The sequence below is a fragment of the Crinia signifera genome, chromosome 6, assembly GCF_055691185.1.
Source record: "Crinia signifera chromosome 6, ASM5569118v1, whole genome shotgun sequence".
Lineage (NCBI taxonomy): Eukaryota > Metazoa > Chordata > Amphibia > Anura > Myobatrachidae > Crinia > Crinia signifera.
In genome coordinates, this window is record NC_139222.1 from 57,869,495 (window position 1) to 57,885,973 (window position 16,479).

At 43.1% G+C, this 16,479-nt stretch overlaps 24 non-coding genes and 4 pseudogenes across 24 annotated transcripts; all 28 read left to right on the forward strand.

Moving 5' to 3' along the window:
* Positions 1–446: 446 nt before the first annotated feature.
* Positions 447–565, forward strand: LOC146017188 (5S ribosomal RNA). The gene has a single exon (XR_014450060.1). It is a non-coding gene; the product is annotated as a 5S ribosomal RNA (ribosomal RNA).
* Positions 566–911: 346 nt separating this feature from the next.
* On the forward strand, positions 912–1,030 carry LOC146016158 (5S ribosomal RNA). The gene has a single exon (XR_014449056.1). It is a non-coding gene; the product is annotated as a 5S ribosomal RNA (ribosomal RNA).
* Positions 1,031–1,376: 346 nt separating this feature from the next.
* Positions 1,377–1,495, forward strand: LOC146017440 (5S ribosomal RNA). The gene has a single exon (XR_014450311.1). It is a non-coding gene; the product is annotated as a 5S ribosomal RNA (ribosomal RNA).
* A 344-nt stretch (positions 1,496–1,839) lies between these two features.
* On the forward strand, positions 1,840–1,958 carry LOC146012549 (5S ribosomal RNA). Its single transcript, XR_014445709.1, has one exon. It is a non-coding gene; the product is annotated as a 5S ribosomal RNA (ribosomal RNA).
* Positions 1,959–3,411: 1,453 nt separating this feature from the next.
* Positions 3,412–3,530, forward strand: LOC146017189 (5S ribosomal RNA). Its single transcript, XR_014450061.1, has one exon. It is a non-coding gene; the product is annotated as a 5S ribosomal RNA (ribosomal RNA).
* Positions 3,531–3,876: 346 nt separating this feature from the next.
* Positions 3,877–3,995, forward strand: LOC146016159 (5S ribosomal RNA). Its single transcript, XR_014449057.1, has one exon. It is a non-coding gene; the product is annotated as a 5S ribosomal RNA (ribosomal RNA).
* Positions 3,996–4,341: 346 nt separating this feature from the next.
* On the forward strand, positions 4,342–4,460 carry LOC146017441 (5S ribosomal RNA). Its single transcript, XR_014450312.1, has one exon. It is a non-coding gene; the product is annotated as a 5S ribosomal RNA (ribosomal RNA).
* Positions 4,461–4,804: 344 nt separating this feature from the next.
* On the forward strand, positions 4,805–4,923 carry LOC146012560 (5S ribosomal RNA). Its single transcript, XR_014445720.1, has one exon. It is a non-coding gene; the product is annotated as a 5S ribosomal RNA (ribosomal RNA).
* A 1,453-nt stretch (positions 4,924–6,376) lies between these two features.
* Positions 6,377–6,495, forward strand: LOC146017190 (5S ribosomal RNA). Its single transcript, XR_014450062.1, has one exon. It is a non-coding gene; the product is annotated as a 5S ribosomal RNA (ribosomal RNA).
* Positions 6,496–6,841: 346 nt separating this feature from the next.
* LOC146016160 (5S ribosomal RNA) lies at positions 6,842–6,960 on the forward strand. The gene has a single exon (XR_014449058.1). It is a non-coding gene; the product is annotated as a 5S ribosomal RNA (ribosomal RNA).
* Positions 6,961–7,306: 346 nt separating this feature from the next.
* On the forward strand, positions 7,307–7,426 carry LOC146011352 (5S ribosomal RNA; annotated as a pseudogene).
* A 344-nt stretch (positions 7,427–7,770) lies between these two features.
* LOC146012572 (5S ribosomal RNA) lies at positions 7,771–7,889 on the forward strand. Its single transcript, XR_014445731.1, has one exon. It is a non-coding gene; the product is annotated as a 5S ribosomal RNA (ribosomal RNA).
* A 346-nt stretch (positions 7,890–8,235) lies between these two features.
* On the forward strand, positions 8,236–8,354 carry LOC146016868 (5S ribosomal RNA). Its single transcript, XR_014449750.1, has one exon. It is a non-coding gene; the product is annotated as a 5S ribosomal RNA (ribosomal RNA).
* A 345-nt stretch (positions 8,355–8,699) lies between these two features.
* On the forward strand, positions 8,700–8,818 carry LOC146012584 (5S ribosomal RNA). Its single transcript, XR_014445742.1, has one exon. It is a non-coding gene; the product is annotated as a 5S ribosomal RNA (ribosomal RNA).
* A 345-nt stretch (positions 8,819–9,163) lies between these two features.
* Positions 9,164–9,282, forward strand: LOC146016403 (5S ribosomal RNA). The gene has a single exon (XR_014449296.1). It is a non-coding gene; the product is annotated as a 5S ribosomal RNA (ribosomal RNA).
* Positions 9,283–9,627: 345 nt separating this feature from the next.
* LOC146015868 (5S ribosomal RNA) lies at positions 9,628–9,746 on the forward strand. Its single transcript, XR_014448776.1, has one exon. It is a non-coding gene; the product is annotated as a 5S ribosomal RNA (ribosomal RNA).
* Positions 9,747–10,092: 346 nt separating this feature from the next.
* LOC146015460 (5S ribosomal RNA) lies at positions 10,093–10,211 on the forward strand. Its single transcript, XR_014448381.1, has one exon. It is a non-coding gene; the product is annotated as a 5S ribosomal RNA (ribosomal RNA).
* A 345-nt stretch (positions 10,212–10,556) lies between these two features.
* LOC146013099 (5S ribosomal RNA) lies at positions 10,557–10,675 on the forward strand. The gene has a single exon (XR_014446084.1). It is a non-coding gene; the product is annotated as a 5S ribosomal RNA (ribosomal RNA).
* A 345-nt stretch (positions 10,676–11,020) lies between these two features.
* On the forward strand, positions 11,021–11,139 carry LOC146012596 (5S ribosomal RNA). Its single transcript, XR_014445753.1, has one exon. It is a non-coding gene; the product is annotated as a 5S ribosomal RNA (ribosomal RNA).
* Positions 11,140–11,484: 345 nt separating this feature from the next.
* LOC146012607 (5S ribosomal RNA) lies at positions 11,485–11,603 on the forward strand. Its single transcript, XR_014445763.1, has one exon. It is a non-coding gene; the product is annotated as a 5S ribosomal RNA (ribosomal RNA).
* A 1,497-nt stretch (positions 11,604–13,100) lies between these two features.
* Positions 13,101–13,209, forward strand: LOC146011619 (5S ribosomal RNA; annotated as a pseudogene).
* Positions 13,210–13,555: 346 nt separating this feature from the next.
* On the forward strand, positions 13,556–13,674 carry LOC146011244 (5S ribosomal RNA; annotated as a pseudogene).
* Positions 13,675–14,019: 345 nt separating this feature from the next.
* On the forward strand, positions 14,020–14,138 carry LOC146016926 (5S ribosomal RNA). The gene has a single exon (XR_014449805.1). It is a non-coding gene; the product is annotated as a 5S ribosomal RNA (ribosomal RNA).
* A 346-nt stretch (positions 14,139–14,484) lies between these two features.
* LOC146016161 (5S ribosomal RNA) lies at positions 14,485–14,603 on the forward strand. The gene has a single exon (XR_014449059.1). It is a non-coding gene; the product is annotated as a 5S ribosomal RNA (ribosomal RNA).
* A 346-nt stretch (positions 14,604–14,949) lies between these two features.
* On the forward strand, positions 14,950–15,068 carry LOC146014525 (5S ribosomal RNA). Its single transcript, XR_014447477.1, has one exon. It is a non-coding gene; the product is annotated as a 5S ribosomal RNA (ribosomal RNA).
* A 345-nt stretch (positions 15,069–15,413) lies between these two features.
* LOC146016405 (5S ribosomal RNA) lies at positions 15,414–15,532 on the forward strand. Its single transcript, XR_014449297.1, has one exon. It is a non-coding gene; the product is annotated as a 5S ribosomal RNA (ribosomal RNA).
* Positions 15,533–15,878: 346 nt separating this feature from the next.
* Positions 15,879–15,997, forward strand: LOC146011240 (5S ribosomal RNA; annotated as a pseudogene).
* Positions 15,998–16,342: 345 nt separating this feature from the next.
* LOC146012619 (5S ribosomal RNA) lies at positions 16,343–16,461 on the forward strand. Its single transcript, XR_014445765.1, has one exon. It is a non-coding gene; the product is annotated as a 5S ribosomal RNA (ribosomal RNA).
* The last annotated feature ends 18 nt before the right edge of the window (positions 16,462–16,479 follow it).

Genomic DNA, 16,479 nt, shown 5'->3' on the forward strand with positions numbered 1-16,479 from the left:
CATGAAACATTTTTTTTAAAAACATATTGGCCAATTTCACATTGTAATTTTATTTTAACATTGCTGTCTATGGGAAATCGGGTCCATCGCGTCTTTTAACATTACTGTCTATGGGAAATCGTGGGCATCGCGTCGCGGCTCCTTATAAGAGCCACGACCGACGCGATGCCCACGATTTCGGGCGCGATGAAAAAATCGGCAGCCCGGATAACTCACAAGTACCCTTACCACACTGTTTAGGCCCAATTCCAACTGCTTTTGGCAGCTAAACAGTGTTGAGCCTCTTTAGTAGTTTAATTTAAGACCCCCTGCTAATATCATGTCCTGTAGGTCTTTTTACATTACCAACACATGATTTTTTTCAGTAAGCCAATACAGTTGGGAAACTTTTGTATTAGCTTACCTGGGGATATAAGTAGAAGAGGGCAAAAAAGTGCCTGTATTTCACCTACAGCCATATCACATTGGATAGGCCCAACCTCGTCTGATCTTGGAAGCTAAGCAGTGTTGGGCCTGGTTAGTACTTGGGTGGGAGACCACATGGGAACACCAGGTGCTGTAGGTTTTTTCACATTACTGGCAAATTGTTTTTATTCTCTAGCTATTTAGATTGGAAACTTTTTCTTTTTATTGCCAGCACAGACATTTGGAAGAGTTCAAACAGACACAATAGCCATCACCTAAAGACTTACCACACTGTTTAGGCACAATTCCAACTACTTTTGGCAGCTAAACAGTGTTGAGCCTCTTTAGTAGTTTAATTTAAGACCCCCTTGCTAATATCATGTCCTGTAGGTCTTTTTACATTACCAACACATGATTTTTTTCAGTAAGCCAATACAGTTAGGAAACTTTTGTATTAGCTTACCTGGTGATAGAAGTAGAAGAGGGCAAAAAAGTGCCTGTATCTCACCTACAGCCATACCACATTGGATAGGCCCAATCTTGTCTGATCTTGGAAGCTAAGCAGTGTTGGGCCTGGATAGTACTTGGGTGGGAGACCACATGGGAACACCAGGTGCTGTAGGTTTTTTCACATTACTGGCAAATTGTTTTTATTCTCTAGCTATTTAAATTGGAAACTTTTTCTTTTTATTGCCAGCACTGACATTTGGAAGAGGTAAAACAGACACAATATCCATCACCTAAAGACTTACCACACTGTTTAGGCCCAATTCCAACTGCTTTTGGCAGCTAAACAGTGTTGAGGCTCTTTAGTAGTTTAATTTAAGACCCCCTGCTAATATCATGTCCTGTAGGTCTTTTTACATTACCAACACATGATTTTTTTTAAGTAAGCCAATACAGTTAGGAAACTTTTTTATTAGCTTACCTGGTAATAGAAGTAGAAGAGGGCAAACAAGTGCCTGTATCTCACCTGCAGCCATACCACATTGGATAGGCCCAATCTCGTCTGATCTTGGAAGCTAAGCAGTGTTGTGCCTGGTTAGTACTTGGGTGGGAGACCACATGGGAACACCAGGTGCTGTAGGTTTTTTCACATTACTGGCAAATTGTTTTTATTCTCTAGCTATTTAAATTGGAAACTTTTTCTTTTTATTGCCAGCACAGACATTTGGAAGAGGTCAAACAGACACAATAGCCATCACCTAAAGACTTACCACACTGTTTAGGCCCAATTCCAACTGCTTTTGGCAGCTAAACAGTGTTGAGGCTCTTTAGTAGTTTAATTTAAGACCCCCTGCTAATATCATGTCCTGTAGGTCTTTTTACATTACCAACACATGATTTTTTTCAGTAAGCCAATACAGTTAGGTAACTTTTTTATAACTTACCTGGTGATAGAAGTAGAAGAGGGCAAAAAAGTGCCTGTATCTCACCTACAGCCATACCACATTGGATAGGCCCAATCTCGTCTGATCTTGGAAGCTAAGCAGTGTTGGGCCTGGTTAGTACTTGGGTGGGAGACCACATGGGAACACCAGGTGCTGTAGGTTTTTTCACATTACTGGCAAATTGTTTTTATTCTCTAGCTATTTAAATTGGAAACTTTTTCTTTTTATTGCCAGCACAGACATTTGGAAGAGGTCAAACAGACACAATAGCCATCACCTAAAGACTTACCACGGTACTTGTGAGTTATCCGGGCTGCCGATTTTGTCCTTAAGTTTGGTTAACTTAAGGACACCCGACCGACGCGATGCCCATGATTTAGCTCCAAATCGGGGGCATCGCGTCGGTCGTGGCCGTTATAAGGGGCCGCGACGCGATGCCCCCGATTTCCCATAGACAGTAATGTTAAAAGACACGATATCGGGGGCATCGCGTCGGTCGTGGCCGTTATAAGGGGCCGCGACGCGATGCCCACGATTTCCCATAGACAGTAATGTTAAAAGACACGATGGACCCGATTTCCCATAGACAGTAATGTTAAAAGACGCGATGGACCCGATTTCCCATAGACAGCAATGATAAAATAAAATTACAATGTGAAATTGGGCAATATGTTTTTTAAAAAAATGTTTCATGGCCCCCCACCACCGTTAATGCCACCCCGCTATTGACGCCAACCCGAAGCGTGGCGAGCGCAGCGAGCCCGCGAGGGGCGGCGGTACGCGTCCTCCGACCTTTTCATGCCCTACTATCCACTAGGGCGTGGAGTGAGAATAGAATAGTGTGGCGAGCGCAGCGAGCCACCGAGCCCGAAGCGTGTCGAGCGCAGCGAGCCCCGCGAGGGGACGCGGACACCTTTGAAGCCCGCAAGGGCACGCGGATACCTGTGAAGGTGTCCGCGTCCCCTCGCGGGGCTCGCTGCGCTCGCCACGCTTCGGGCTCGGTGGCTCGCTGCGCTCGCCACACTCTTCTATTCTCACTCCACGCCCTAGTGGATAGTAGGGCATGAAAAGGTCGGAGGACGCGTACCGCCGCCCCTCGCGGGCTCGCTGCGCTCGCCACGCTTCGGGTTGGCGTCAATAGCGGGGTAGCGTTAACGGTGGTGGGGGGCCATGAAACATTTTTTTTAAAAACATATTGGCCAATTTCACATTGTAATTTTATTTTAACATTGCTGTCTATGGGAAATCGGGTCCATCGCGTCTTTTAACATTACTGTCTATGGGAAATCGTGGGCATCGCGTCGCGGCTCCTTATAAGAGCCACGACCGACGCGATGCCCACGATTTCGGGCGCGATGAAAAAATCGGCAGCCCGGATAACTCACAAGTACCCTTACCACACTGTTTAGGCCCAATTCCAACTGCTTTTGGCAGCTAAACAGTGTTGAGCCTCTTTAGTAGTTTAATTTAAGACCCCCTGCTAATATCATGTCCTGTAGGTCTTTTTACATTACCAACACATGATTTTTTTCAGTAAGCCAATACAGTTGGGAAACTTTTGTATTAGCTTACCTGGGGATATAAGTAGAAGAGGGCAAAAAAGTGCCTGTATTTCACCTACAGCCATATCACATTGGATAGGCCCAACCTCGTCTGATCTTGGAAGCTAAGCAGTGTTGGGCCTGGTTAGTACTTGGGTGGGAGACCACATGGGAACACCAGGTGCTGTAGGTTTTTTCACATTACTGGCAAATTGTTTTTATTCTCTAGCTATTTAGATTGGAAACTTTTTCTTTTTATTGCCAGCACAGACATTTGGAAGAGTTCAAACAGACACAATAGCCATCACCTAAAGACTTACCACACTGTTTAGGCACAATTCCAACTACTTTTGGCAGCTAAACAGTGTTGAGCCTCTTTAGTAGTTTAATTTAAGACCCCCTTGCTAATATCATGTCCTGTAGGTCTTTTTACATTACCAACACATGATTTTTTTCAGTAAGCCAATACAGTTAGGAAACTTTTGTATTAGCTTACCTGGTGATAGAAGTAGAAGAGGGCAAAAAAGTGCCTGTATCTCACCTACAGCCATACCACATTGGATAGGCCCAATCTTGTCTGATCTTGGAAGCTAAGCAGTGTTGGGCCTGGATAGTACTTGGGTGGGAGACCACATGGGAACACCAGGTGCTGTAGGTTTTTTCACATTACTGGCAAATTGTTTTTATTCTCTAGCTATTTAAATTGGAAACTTTTTCTTTTTATTGCCAGCACTGACATTTGGAAGAGGTAAAACAGACACAATATCCATCACCTAAAGACTTACCACACTGTTTAGGCCCAATTCCAACTGCTTTTGGCAGCTAAACAGTGTTGAGGCTCTTTAGTAGTTTAATTTAAGACCCCCTGCTAATATCATGTCCTGTAGGTCTTTTTACATTACCAACACATGATTTTTTTTAAGTAAGCCAATACAGTTAGGAAACTTTTTTATTAGCTTACCTGGTAATAGAAGTAGAAGAGGGCAAACAAGTGCCTGTATCTCACCTGCAGCCATACCACATTGGATAGGCCCAATCTCGTCTGATCTTGGAAGCTAAGCAGTGTTGTGCCTGGTTAGTACTTGGGTGGGAGACCACATGGGAACACCAGGTGCTGTAGGTTTTTTCACATTACTGGCAAATTGTTTTTATTCTCTAGCTATTTAAATTGGAAACTTTTTCTTTTTATTGCCAGCACAGACATTTGGAAGAGGTCAAACAGACACAATAGCCATCACCTAAAGACTTACCACACTGTTTAGGCCCAATTCCAACTGCTTTTGGCAGCTAAACAGTGTTGAGGCTCTTTAGTAGTTTAATTTAAGACCCCCTGCTAATATCATGTCCTGTAGGTCTTTTTACATTACCAACACATGATTTTTTTCAGTAAGCCAATACAGTTAGGTAACTTTTTTATAACTTACCTGGTGATAGAAGTAGAAGAGGGCAAAAAAGTGCCTGTATCTCACCTACAGCCATACCACATTGGATAGGCCCAATCTCGTCTGATCTTGGAAGCTAAGCAGTGTTGGGCCTGGTTAGTACTTGGGTGGGAGACCACATGGGAACACCAGGTGCTGTAGGTTTTTTCACATTACTGGCAAATTGTTTTTATTCTCTAGCTATTTAAATTGGAAACTTTTTCTTTTTATTGCCAGCACAGACATTTGGAAGAGGTCAAACAGACACAATAGCCATCACCTAAAGACTTACCACGGTACTTGTGAGTTATCCGGGCTGCCGATTTTGTCCTTAAGTTTGGTTAACTTAAGGACACCCGACCGACGCGATGCCCATGATTTAGCTCCAAATCGGGGGCATCGCGTCGGTCGTGGCCGTTATAAGGGGCCGCGACGCGATGCCCCCGATTTCCCATAGACAGTAATGTTAAAAGACACGATATCGGGGGCATCGCGTCGGTCGTGGCCGTTATAAGGGGCCGCGACGCGATGCCCACGATTTCCCATAGACAGTAATGTTAAAAGACACGATGGACCCGATTTCCCATAGACAGTAATGTTAAAAGACGCGATGGACCCGATTTCCCATAGACAGCAATGATAAAATAAAATTACAATGTGAAATTGGGCAATATGTTTTTTAAAAAAATGTTTCATGGCCCCCCACCACCGTTAATGCCACCCCGCTATTGACGCCAACCCGAAGCGTGGCGAGCGCAGCGAGCCCGCGAGGGGCGGCGGTACGCGTCCTCCGACCTTTTCATGCCCTACTATCCACTAGGGCGTGGAGTGAGAATAGAATAGTGTGGCGAGCGCAGCGAGCCACCGAGCCCGAAGCGTGTCGAGCGCAGCGAGCCCCGCGAGGGGACGCGGACACCTGTGAAGCCCGCAAGGGCACGCGGATACCTGTGAAGGTGTCCGCGTCCCCTCGCGGGGCTCGCTGCGCTCGCCACGCTTCGGGCTCGGTGGCTCGCTGCGCTCGCCACACTCTTCTATTCTCACTCCACGCCCTAGTGGATAGTAGGGCATGAAAAGGTCGGAGGACGCGTACCGCCGCCCCTCGCGGGCTCGCTGCGCTCGCCACGCTTCGGGTTGGCGTCAATAGCGGGGTAGCGTTAACGGTGGTGGGGGGCCATGAAACATTTTTTTTAAAAACATATTGGCCAATTTCACATTGTAATTTTATTTTAACATTGCTGTCTATGGGAAATCGGGTCCATCGCGTCTTTTAACATTACTGTCTATGGGAAATCGTGGGCATCGCGTCGCGGCTCCTTATAAGAGCCACGACCGACGCGATGCCCACGATTTCGGGCGCGATGAAAAAATCGGCAGCCCGGATAACTCACAAGTACCCTTACCACACTGTTTAGGCCCAATTCCAACTGCTTTTGGCAGCTAAACAGTGTTGAGCCTCTTTAGTAGTTTAATTTAAGACCCCCTGCTAATATCATGTCCTGTAGGTCTTTTTACATTACCAACACATGATTTTTTTCAGTAAGCCAATACAGTTGGGAAACTTTTGTATTAGCTTACCTGGGGATATAAGTAGAAGAGGGCAAAAAAGTGCCTGTATTTCACCTACAGCCATATCACATTGGATAGGCCCAACCTCGTCTGATCTTGGAAGCTAAGCAGTGTTGGGCCTGGTTAGTACTTGGGTGGGAGACCACATGGGAACACCAGGTGCTGTAGGTTTTTTCACATTACTGGCAAATTGTTTTTATTCTCTAGCTATTTAGATTGGAAACTTTTTCTTTTTATTGCCAGCACAGACATTTGGAAGAGTTCAAACAGACACAATAGCCATCACCTAAAGACTTACCACACTGTTTAGGCACAATTCCAACTACTTTTGGCAGCTAAACAGTGTTGAGCCTCTTTAGTAGTTTAATTTAAGACCCCCTTGCTAATATCATGTCCTGTAGGTCTTTTTACATTACCAACACATGATTTTTTTCAGTAAGCCAATACAGTTAGGAAACTTTTGTATTAGCTTACCTGGTGATAGAAGTAGAAGAGGGCAAAAAAGTGCCTGCATCTCACCTACAGCCATACCACATTGGATAGGCCCAATCTTGTCTGATCTTGGAAGCTAAGCAGTGTTGGGCCTGGATAGTACTTGGGTGGGAGACCACATGGGAACACCAGGTGCTGTAGGTTTTTTCACATTACTGGCAAATTGTTTTTATTCTCTAGCTATTTAAATTGGAAACTTTTTCTTTTTATTGCCAGCACTGACATTTGGAAGAGGTAAAACAGACACAATATCCATCACCTAAAGACTTACCACACTGTTTAGGCCCAATTCCAACTGCTTTTGGCAGCTAAACAGTGTTGAGGCTCTTTAGTAGTTTAATTTAAGACCCCCTGCTAATATCATGTCCTGTAGGTCTTTTTACATTACCAACACATGATTTTTTTTAAGTAAGCCAATACAGTTAGGAAACTTTTTTATTAGCTTACCTGGTAATAGAAGTAGAAGAGGGCAAACAAGTGCCTGTATCTCACCTGCAGCCATACCACATTGGATAGGCCCAATCTCGTCTGATCTTGGAAGCTAAGCAGTGTTGTGCCTGGTTAGTACTTGGGTGGGAGACCACATAGGGAACACCAGGTGCTGTAGGTTTTTTCACATTACTGGCAAATTGTTTTTATTCTCTAGCTATTTAAATTGGAAACTTTTTCTTTTTATTGCCAGCACAGACATTTGGAAGAGGTCAAACAGACACAATAGCCATCACCTAAAGACTTACCACACTGTTTAGGCCCAATTCCAACTGCTTTTGGCAGCTAAACAGTGTTGAGGCTCTTTAGTAGTTTAATTTAAGACCCCCTGCTAATATCATGTCCTGTAGGTCTTTTTACATTACCAACACATGATTTTTTTCAGTAAGCCAATACAGTTAGGTAACTTTTTTATAACTTACCTGGTGATAGAAGTAGAAGAGGGCAAAAAAGTGCCTGTATCTCACCTACAGCCATACCACATTGGATAGGCCCAATCTCGTCTGATCTTGGAAGCTAAGCAGTGTTGGGCCTGGTTAGTACTTGGGTGGGAGACCACATGGGAACACCAGGTGCTGTAGGTTTTTTCACATTACTGGCAAATTGTTTTTATTCTCTAGCTATTTAAATTGGAAACTTTTTCTTTTTATTGCCAGCACAGACATTTGGAAGAGGTCAAACAGACACAATATCCATCACCTAAAGACTTACCACACTGTTTAGGCCCAATTCCAACTGCTTTTGGCAGCTAAACAGTGTTGAGGCTCTTTAGTAGTTTAATTTAAGACCCCCTGCTAATATCATGTCCTGTAGGTCTTTTTACATTACCAACACATGATTTTTTTTAAGTAAGCCAATACAGTTAGGAAACTTTTTTATTAGCTTACCTGGTGATAGAAGTAGAAGAGGGCAAAAAAGTGCCTATATCTCACCTACAGCCATACCACATTGGATAGGCCCAATCTCGTCTGATCTTGGAAGCTAAGCAGTGTTGGGCCTGGTTAGTACTTGGGTGGGAGACCACATGGGAACACTAGGTGCTGTAGATTTTTTCACATTACTGGCAAATTGTTTTTATTCTCTAGCTATTTAAATTGGAAACTTTTTCTTTTTATTGCCAGCACAGACATTTGGAAGAGGTCAAACAGACACAATAGCCATCACCTAAAGACTTACCACACTGTTTAGGCTCAATTCCAACTGCTTTTGGCAGCTAAACAGTGTTGAGCCTCTTTTGTAGTTTAATTTAAGACCCCCTGCTAATATCATGTCCTGTAGGTCTTTTTACATTATCAACACATGATTTTTTTCAGTAAGCCAATACAGTTAGGAAACTTTTTTATTAGCTTACCTGGTGATAGAAGTAGAAGAGGGCAAAAAAGTGCCTATATCTCACCTACAGCCATACCACATTGGATAGGCCCAATCTCGTCTGATCTTGGAAGCTAAGCAGTGTTGGGCCTGGTTAGTACTTGGGTGGGAGACCACATGGGAACACCAGGTGCTGTAGGTTTTTTCACATTACTGGCAAATTGTTTTTATTCTCTAGCTATTTAAATTGGAAACTTTTTCTTTTTATTGCCAACACTGACATTTGGAAGAGGTAAAACAGACACAATATCCATCACCTAAAGACTTACCACATTGTTTAGGCCCAATTCCAACTGCTTTTGGCAGCTAAACAGTGTTGAGGCTCTTTAGTAGTTTAATTTAAGACCCCCTGCTAATATCATGTCCTGTAGGTCTTTTTACATTACCAACAAATGATTTTTTTCAGTAAGCCAATACAGTTAGGTAACTTTTTTATTAGCTTACCTGGTGATAGAAGTAGAAGAGGGCAAAAAAGTGCCTGGATCTCACCTACAGCCATACCTCATTGGATAGGCCCAATCTCGTCTGATCTTGGAAGCTAAGCAGTGTTGGGCCTGGTTAGTACTTGGGTAGGAGACCACATGGGAACACCAGGTGCTGTAGGTTTTTTCACATTACTGGCAAATTGTTTTTATTCTCTAGCTATTTAAATTGGAAACTTTTTCTTTTTATTGCCAGCACTGACATTTGGAAGAGGTAAAACAGACACAATATCCATCACCTAAAGACTTACCACACTGTTTAGGCTCAATTCCAACTGCTTTTGGCAGCTAAACAGTGTTGAGCCTCTTTAGTAGTTTAATTTAAGACCCCCTGCTAATATCATGTTCTGTAGGTCTTTTTACATTACCAACACATGATTTTTTTCAGTAAGCCAATACAGTTAGGAAACTTTTTTATTAGCTTACCTGGTGATAGTAGTAGAAGAGGGCAAAAAAGTGCCTCTATCTCACCTACAGCCATACCACATTGGATAGGCCCAATCTTGTCTGATCTTGGAAGCTAAGCAGTGTTGGGCCTGGTTAGTACTTGGGTGGGAGACCACATGGGAACACCAGGTGCTGTAGGTTTTTTCACATTACTGGCAAATTGTTTTTATTCTCTAGCTATTTAAATTGGAAACGTTTTCTTTTTATTGCCAGCACTGACATTTGGAAGAGGTAAAACAGACACAATATCCATCACCTAAAGACTTACCACACTGTTTAGGCCCAATTCCAACTGCTTTTGGCAGCTAAACAGTGTTGAGGCTCTTTAGTAGTTTAATTTAAGACCCCCTGCTAATATCATGTCCTGTAGGTCTTTTTACATTACCAACACATGATTTTTTTTAAGTAAGCCAACACAGTTAGGAAACTTTTTTATTAGCTTACCTGGTGATAGAAGTAGAAGAGGGCAAAAAAGTGCCTGTATCTCACCTACAGCCATACCACATTGGATAGGCCCAATCTCGTCTGATCTTGGAAGCTAAGCAGTGTTGGGCCTGGTTAGTACTTGGGTGGGAGACCACATGGGAACACCAGGTGCCGTAGGTTTTTTCACATTACTGGCAAATTGTTTTTATTCTCTAGCTATTTAAATTGGAAACTTTTTCTTTTTATTGCCAGCACAGACATTTGGAAGAGGTCAAACAGACACAATATCCATCACCTAAAGACTTACCACACTGTTTAGGCTCAATTCCAACTGCTTTTGGCAGCTAAACAGTGTTGAGCCTCTTTTGTAGTTTAATTTAAGACCCCCTGCTAATATCATGTCCTGTAGGTCTTTTTACATTACCAACACATGATTTTTTTCAGTAAGCCAATACAGTAAGGAAACTTTTTTATTAGCTTACCTGGTGATAGAAGTAGAAGAGGGCAAATAAGTGCATGTATCTCACCTACAGCCATACCACATTGGATAGGCCCAATCTCATCTGATCTTGGAAGCTAAGCAGTGTTGGGCCTGGTTAGTACTTGGGTGGGAGACCACATGGGAAATCCAGGTGCTGTAGGTTTTTTCACATTACTGGCAAATTGTTTTTATTCTCTAGCTATTTAAATTGGAAACTTTTTATTTTTATTGCCAGCACAGACATTTGGAAGAGGTCAAACAGACACAATAGCCATCACCTAAAGACTTACCACACTGTTTAGGCCCAATTCCAACTGCTTTTGGCAGCTAAACAGTGTTGAGGCTCTTTAGTAGTTTAATTTAAGACCCCCTGCTAATATCATGTCCTGTAGGTCTTTTTACATTACCAACACATGATTTTTTTCAGTAAGCCAATACAGTTAGGAAACTTTTGTATTAGCTTACCTGGTAAAAGAAGTAGAAGAGGGCAAAAAAGTGAAGTTAACTCACCTACAGCCATACCACATTGGATAGGCCCAATCTCGTCTGATCTTGGAAGCTAAGCAGTGTTGGGCCTGGTTAGTACTTGGGTGGGAGACCACATGGGAACACCAGGTGCTGTAGGTTTTTTCACATTACTGGCAAATTGTTTTTATTCTCTAGCTATTTAAATTGGAAACTTTTTCTTTTTATTGCCAGCACAGACATTTGGAAGAGGACAAACAGACACAATAGCCATCACATAAAGACTTACCACACTGTTTAGGCACAATTCCAACTGCTTTTGGCAGCTAAACAGTGTTGAGCCTCTTTAGTAGTTTAATTTAAGACCCTCTGCTAATATCATGTCCTGTAGGTCTTTTTACATTACCAACACATGATTTTTTTCAGTAAGCCAATACAGTTAGGAAACTTTTTTATTAGCTTACCTGGTGATAGAAGTAGAAGAGGGCAAAAAAGTGCCTGTATCTCACCTACAGCCATACCACATTGGATAGGCCCAATCTCGTCTGATCTTGGAAGCTAAGCAGTGTTGGGCCTGGTTAGTACTTGGGTGGGAGACCACATGGGAACACCAGGTGCTGTAGGTTTTTTCACATTACTGGCAAATTGTTTTTATTCTCTAGCTATTTAAATTGGAAACTTTTTCTTTTTATTGCCAGCACAGACATTTGGAAGAGGTCAAACAGACACAATAGCCATCACCTAAAGACTTACCACGGTACTTGTGAGTTATCCGGGCTGCCGATTTTGTCCTTAAGTTTGGTTAACTTAAGGACACCCGACCGACGCGATGCCCATGATTTAGCTCCAAATCGGGGGCATCGCGTCGGTCGTGGCCGTTATAAGGGGCCGCGACGCGATGCCCCCGATTTCCCATAGACAGTAATGTTAAAAGACACGATATCAGGGGCATCGCGTCGGTCGTGGCCGTTATAAGGGGCCGCGACGCGATGCCCACGATTTCCCATAGACAGTAATGTTAAAAGACACGATGGACCCGATTTCCCATAGACAGTAATGTTAAAAGACGCGATGGACCCGATTTCCCATAGACAGCAATGATAAAATAAAATTACAATGTGAAATTGGGCAATATGTTTTTTAAAAAAATGTTTCATGGCCCCCCACCACCGTTAATGCCACCCCGCTATTGACGCCAACCCGAAGCGTGGCGAGCGCAGCGAGCCCGCGAGGGGCGGCGGTACGCGTCCTCCGACCTTTTCATGCCCTACTATCCACTAGGGCGTGGAGTGAGAATAGAATAGTGTGGCGAGCGCAGCGAGCCACCGAGCCCGAAGCGTGGCGAGCGCAGCGAGCCCCGCGAGGGGACGCGGACACCTGTGAAGCCCGCAAGGGCACGCGGATACCTGTGAAGGTGTCCGCGTCCCCTCGCGGGGCTCGCCACGCTTCGGGCTCGGTGGCTCGCTGCGCTCGCCACACTCTTCTATTCTCACTCCACGCCCTAGTGGATAGTAGGGCATGAAAAGGTCGGAGGACGCGTACCGCCGCCCCTCGCGGGCTCGCTGCGCTCGCCACGCTTCGGGTTGGCGTCAATAGCGGGGTAGCGTTAACGGTGGTGGGGGGCCATGAAACATTTTTTTTAAAAACATATTGGCCAATTTCACATTGTAATTTTATTTTAACATTGCTGTCTATGGGAAATCGGGTCCATCGCGTCTTTTAACATTACTGTCTATGGGAAATCGTGTCGGAAATCGGGTCCATCGTGTCTTTTAACATTACTGTCTATGGGAAATCGTGGGCATCGCGTCGCGGCTCCTTATAACAGCCACGACCGACGCGATGCCCACGATTTCGGGCGCGATGAAAAAATCGGCAGCCCGGATAACTCACAAGTACCCTTACCACACTGTTTAGGCCCAATTCCAACTGCTTTTGGCAGCTAAACAGTGTTGAGCCTCTTTAGTAGTTTAATTTAAGACCCCCTGCTAATATCATGTCCTGTAGGTCTTTTTACATTACCAACACATGATTTTTTTCAGTAAGCCAATACAGTTGGGAAACTTTTGTATTAGCTTACCTGGGGATATAAGTAGAAGAGGGCAAAAAAGAGCCTGTATCTCACCTACAGCCATACCACATTGGATAGGCCTGATCTTGGAAGCTAAGCAGTGTTGGGCCTGGATAATACTTGGGTGGGAGACCACATGGGAACACCAGGTGCTGTAGGTTTTTTCACATTACTGGCAAATTGTTTTTATTCTCTAGCTATTTAAATTGGAAACTTTTTCTTTTTATTGCCAGCACTGACATTTGGAAGAGGTAAAACAGACACAATATCCATCACCTAAAGACTTACCACACTGTTTAGGCCCAATTCCAACTGCTTTTGGCAGCTAAACAGTGTTGAGGCTCTTTAGTAGTTTAATTTAAGACCCCCTGCTAATATCATGTCCTGTAGGTCTTTTTACATTACCAACACATGATTTTTTTTAAGTAAGCCAATACAGTTAGGAAACTTTTTTATTAGCTTACCTGGTGATAGAAGTAGAAGAGGGCAAAAAAGTGCCTGTATCTCAACTACAGCCATACCACATTGGATAGGCCCAATCTCGTCTGATCTTGGAAGCTAAGCAGTGTTGGGCCTGGTTAGTACTTGGGTGGGAGACCACATGGTAACACCAGGTTCTGTAGGTTTTTTCACATTACTGGCAAATTGTTTTTATTCTCTAGCTATTTAAATTGGAAACTTTTTCTTTTTATTGCCAGCACAGACATTTGGAAGAGGTCAAACAGACACAATAGCCATCACCTAAAGACTTGCCACACTGTTTAGGCCCAATTCCAACTGCTTTTGGCAGCTAAACAGTGTTGAGCCTCTTTAGTAGTTTAATTTAAGACCCCCTGCTAATATCATGTCCTGTAGGTCTTTTTACATTACCAACACATGATTTTTTTCAGTAAGCCAATACAGTTGGGAAACTTTTGTATTAGCTTACCTGGGGATATAAGTAGAAGAGGGCAAAAAAGTGCCTGTATCTCACCTACAGCCATACCACATTGGATAGGCCCAACCTCCTCTGATCTTGGAAGCTAAGCAGTGTTGGGCCTGGTTAGTACTTGGGTGGGAGACCACATGGGAACACCAGGTGCTGTAGGTTTTTTCACATTACTGGCAAATTGTTTTTATTCTCTAGCTATTTAGATTGGAAACTTTTTCTTTTTATTGCCAGCACAGACATTTGGAAGAGTTCAAACAGACACAATAGCCATCACCTAAAGACTTACCACACTGTTTAGGCACAATTCCAACTACTTTTGGCAGCTAAACAGTGTTGAGCCTCTTTAGTAGTTTAATTTAAGACCCCCTTGCTAATATCATGTCCTGTAGGTCTTTTTACATTACCAACACATGATTTTTTTCAGTAAGCCAATACAGTTAGGAAACTTTTGTATTAGCTTACCTGGTGATAGAAGTAGAAGAGGGCAAAAAAGTGCCTGTATCTCACCTACAGCCATACCACATTGGATAGGCCCAATCTTGTCTGATCTTGGAAGCTAAGCAGTGTTGGGCCTGGATAGTACTTGGGTGGGAGACCACATGGGAACACCAGGTGCTGTAGGTTTTTTCACATTACTGGCAAATTGTTTTTATTCTCTAGCTATTTAGATTGGAAACTTTTTCTTTTTATTGCCAGCACAGACATTTGGAAGAGTTCAAACAGACACAATAGCCATCACCTAAAGACTTACCACACTGTTTAGGCCCAATTCCAACTGCTTTTGGCAGCTAAACAGTGTTGAGGCTCTTTAGTAGTTTAATTTAAGACCCCCTGCTAATATCATGTCCTGTAGGTCTTTTTACATTACCAACACATGATTTTTTTTAAGTAAGCCAATACAGTTAGGAAACTTTTTTATTAGCTTACCTGGTGATAGAAGTAGAAGAGGGCAAACAAGTGCCTGTATCTCACCTGCAGCCATACCACATTGGATAGGCCCAATCTCGTCTGATCTTGGAAGCTAAGCAGTGTTGGGCCTGGTTAGTACTTGGGTGGGAGACCACATGGGAACACCAGGTGCTGTAGGTTTTTTCACATTACTGGCAAATTGTTTTTATTCTCTAGCTATTTAAATTGGAAACTTTTTCTTTTTATTGCCAGCACAGACATTTGGAAGAGGTCAAACAGACACAATAGCCATCACCTAAAGACTTACCACACTGTTTAGGCCCAATTCCAACTGCTTTTGGCAGCTAAACAGTGTTGAGGCTCTTTAGTAGTTTAATTTAAGACCCCCTGCTAATATCATGTCCTGTAGGTCTTTTTACATTACCAACACATGATTTTTTTCAGTAAGCCAATACAGTTAGGTAACTTTTTTATTAGCTTACCTGGTGATAGAAGTAGAAGAGGGCAAAAAAGTGCCTGGATCTCACCTACAGCCATACCTCATTGGATAGGCCCAATCTCGTCTGATCTTGGAAGCTAAGCAGTGTTGGGCCTGGTTAGTACTTGGGTAGGAGACCACATGGGAACACCAGGTGCTGTAGGTTTTTTCACATTACTGGCAAATTGTTTTTATTCTCTAGCTATTTAAATTGGAAACTTTTTCTTTTTATTGCCAGCACTGACATTTGGAAGAGGTAAAACAGACACAATATCCATCACCTAAAGACTTACCACACTGTTTAGGCTCAATTCCAACTGCTTTTGGCAGCTAAACAGTGTTGAGCCTCTTTTGTAGTTTAATTTAAGACCCCCTGCTAATATCATGTCCTGTAGGTCTTTTTACATTACCAACACATGATTTTTTTTAAGTAAGCCAATACAGTTAGGAAACTTTTTTATTAGCTTACCTGGTGATAGAAGTAGAAGAGGGCAAAAAAGTGCCTATATCTCACCTACAGCCGTACCAAATTGGATAGGCCCAATCTCGTCTGATCTTGGAAGCTAAGCAGTGTTGGGCCTGGTTAGTACTTGGGTGGGAGACCACATGGGAACACTAGGTGCTGTAGATTTTTTCACATTACTGGCAAATTGTTTTTATTCTCTAGCTATTTAAATTGGAAACTTTTTCTTTTTATTGCCAGCACAGACATTTGGAAGAGGTCAAACAGACACAATAGCCATCACCTAAAGACTTACCACACTGTTTAGGCTCAATTCCAACTGCTTTTGGCAGCTAAACAGTGTTGAGCCTCTTTTGTAGTTTAATTTAAGACCCCCTGCTAATATCATGTCCTGTAGGTCTTTTTACATTATCAACACATGATTTTTTTCAGTAAGCCAATACAGTTAGGAAACTTTTTTATTAGCTTACCCGGTGATAGAAGTAGAAGAGGGCAAAAAAGTGCCTATATCTCACCTACAGCCATACCACATTGGATAGGCCCAATCTCGTCTGATCTTGGAAGCTAAGCAGTGTTGGGCCTGGTTAGTACTTGGGTGGGAGACCACATGGGAACACCAGGTGCTGTAGGTTTTTTCACATTACTGGCAA